The following is a 3,089-nucleotide window of genomic DNA, read 5'->3' on the forward strand; positions in this document are numbered from 1 at the left end:
ATGACCAATGTATCATGGGGTACCTGTGAGCTACAGTAATGACCAGTTGTATCATGGGATACCTGTGAGCTACAGTAATGACCAGTGTATCAAGATATACTCACGGATGTAACAGCATTACAAATGTTATAGAGTAACCAACAACTTTCTGATTGGATTTAAGGCTTACTCCACAGGAGGAAACACATACCTGATACTATAAATCTAGCCAAGAATCCATGGTTGGGAACTCATAGGTTCTTGGGTGAACTTACTGTTGTTATTTTGAGATATGGACATAGCATCAAATTGCCCTCTCAATTTGTATCTTCATGCAGCTCAGTACCTCATCAGAGAGAAATTAAGACAAACACTCAAAACTGGTCAAAGTTCAGAAGATAAGTGTTTTTCTCTGAAGTACTCTGCCATAAATGGAATGTCTATCTCAAATCCTCTACCCCAAAACTTAGAGTCCATTACAGAAGACTGTAAGGGCCAGAGATCAAGGAGGACTAGAGAAAAATAGTGTCTTGGACAGAGCAAGACTGCACTGGGGACCTCCTGGTAGCTCTCCTTGCCTGCACAATACCTGTATTGCAAGATCAAGCCAATCAACATTCAAGAATGGAGGGGGTGTGATTCATGAGTCCCCCATCTCTAGCTAAGGAACTATGGACAGGATGTAGCGTCTGGGAAAGAAAGGGTCAGTTTTCATTAAGGGTATGTCACATAATAGGGAGACTTCACTCCAGTGGCTGGCCCCATACCCATGGGTATATGGACAACATAAATTGAACTTGGTGGATAGTTAAAGAGAAAGAAAAAGGACATGAAGTTGGAAGGTGATGTTGGGGTAGAGAAGGAGTCTGAGAGAAGTTTAGGGGAAGAGTTAGGGGTGAATGTGGTCAAATACATTGTAAGCATGTGGAAAGCTCTCAAAGAATTAATGAAATATTACAGTGAAAAGGAACATGGAACAAAGAATGGAAAGAACAATAGTATTTTGATCTATTTATGTGGGTCATCTCCTTTCTCAGAATGTCAGGAACAAAGTGAAGGAACTATGTAGAATCTAGGCAACTAGAGATCTGACTTTTATAATGTTAGTAGCTTCTAACACTCCAGGGTAGTGCCAAACAAAAGCCTACCATGGGCAGAGTAAGACTTGCAAGTGTACTTTAAATTATAGTATTTATTTGGACTTGTGGCCAATGACTGTCTGTAGCAGAGGCCAACTACATGCTTATGTGTAAGGGGAGAGATGGTTAACATGGTTGCAACTATGATCTACCATAGCTGACACTGCAAAATATTCACACAGAGGCCTCAAAAAGCAAAAAAGCAGGTATTCCAACCATCCATTAATTTCAAAGTGTGAAAAATAAATTCAGTGAATAGGAAAGTCTATATTCCACTCAATCTCATTTATCAAACTCAGCAAAAATCAAGGTGGAAAGAATTGGAAGAAATGAAAGGAGAGAAGAAGGGAAGAGAAAGGAAGAGAAAGGTGGAGGGTGATGAGGGCAGAAGGAGGGGGAGGGGATCCTTGATTCTCTAGCAATAAATTTGCATTCTAGCACACAGATTATGACAGGTTTAGTTTTCAGCATTTGGATCCAATTTATTCAAATAATTGCAACCTAATTACACCGAGCTATTTTAAATACTGATTTGCTTCCCATTTAATTTAAAGTCTTGTCACCTGTGACTATTATTCCAAATAAGTTCCTCATAGTTTAGACAATGGCAAATTAATTATAATGTTTTTAATTAGCTTTGCTGAGAAGCAACTGTTCTTCACAACCCACAGCCTCTGGGAAGGAGCGTTAAAGACAGACCCTGTCATGCACATCAGCTAGAACCCTTTATCTGTCAATATTTTTAGAAAAAAAAAAGGGAGGGGGTATTTACACTTCTGTGATATTTGTTCCTGAGCTGTGTGTGTGTGTGTGTGTGTGTGTGTGTGTGCATGTATGTGTATACTCACACACGTGTGCGCGTGTTGGTCATGACAAACATATGGAAGTCAGCAGGCAACTTGCTGGTGCCAGCTCTCACTTTCTATGTGACTTCTCCCAAGTATAGAACTCAGGCCACTAGGCTTGGCACTTGTCACTCTTACTGCCAAGCCATGTCACCAGCCCCATCTTACTAATATCTTGATCATTGTTTTCTATACCCCATAAAGAACCCAGAAAAATAAAATCTCTACTCCTTCGATTTTGGAAAAAATCAAGTAACCAAATATACTCATGAAAAGAACAATAAGTATTATGTCTTGCCATTTTTAATGGGGTTGTAGACAGAATGTTCTGTGCCACTATTGCTGGAGAGATGTGGACAAATGTCCAAGTGTCTCCTTATTCCAGATTACAAACCATCACATCAGACCAAAGTACAATATCACTGAAGTCCAAGTTCACCAGTGAGCCAGTGAATTTTACTGGGTGATACTTATTGGAACAGAAATGACTCAAAGACAACCACATCACCAAAAGCCTATCCCAGCATGAGTGACAGTTCATAAAATCTGTGGTGCACTACACAACCTACAGGAAGCTCAACAGGTTGGAGTGTGTCCTTCTCCCTACCTCAGTTGGTCTGAACTTCTTTCCATCGACTTGGCTGGTCTCTACTTCTTCTAGATTATTATTCTGGGCAGTATCTCTCAGCAGTCCTTACAGCTTATACATGATTAAGGTAGGAGGAACATAGTGAATCTGGCCAGTTTCAGGAACTTCCTGAAGCCATTAAGTTGTTTGCTTCCTGAGGGATGGACACACACCTCTTAGAACATCCTGTTGTGTCAGCTCCTTTTAACACCCTATATCTTAAAATACTTCCCTCCAGGTTGGATGTTTTTCTTGGAGGAAACTGTTACACAACACTGAAGGTTTAGTAATTTTCAGCCCAAACTCTATTACTTTCTTAGAGACCTTATTTCTAACAGCCCTTAATCTAATTTGAATATAATATATATGTATTCTTATGGAAAGAACAAATGGGTAGATAGTTAGACATGATGCTACTTGTGCTTTCAAATGCCAACTATTTTATCAAACTCTATCCTTTAGCATCTTTGAGGGAAACATATATAAAACAGAGATTAA

The sequence above is a fragment of the Grammomys surdaster genome, unplaced genomic scaffold (assembly GCF_004785775.1).
Source record: "Grammomys surdaster isolate TR1022 unplaced genomic scaffold, NIH_TR_1.0 125846, whole genome shotgun sequence".
Classification (NCBI taxonomy): Eukaryota; Metazoa; Chordata; class Mammalia; order Rodentia; family Muridae; genus Grammomys; species Grammomys surdaster.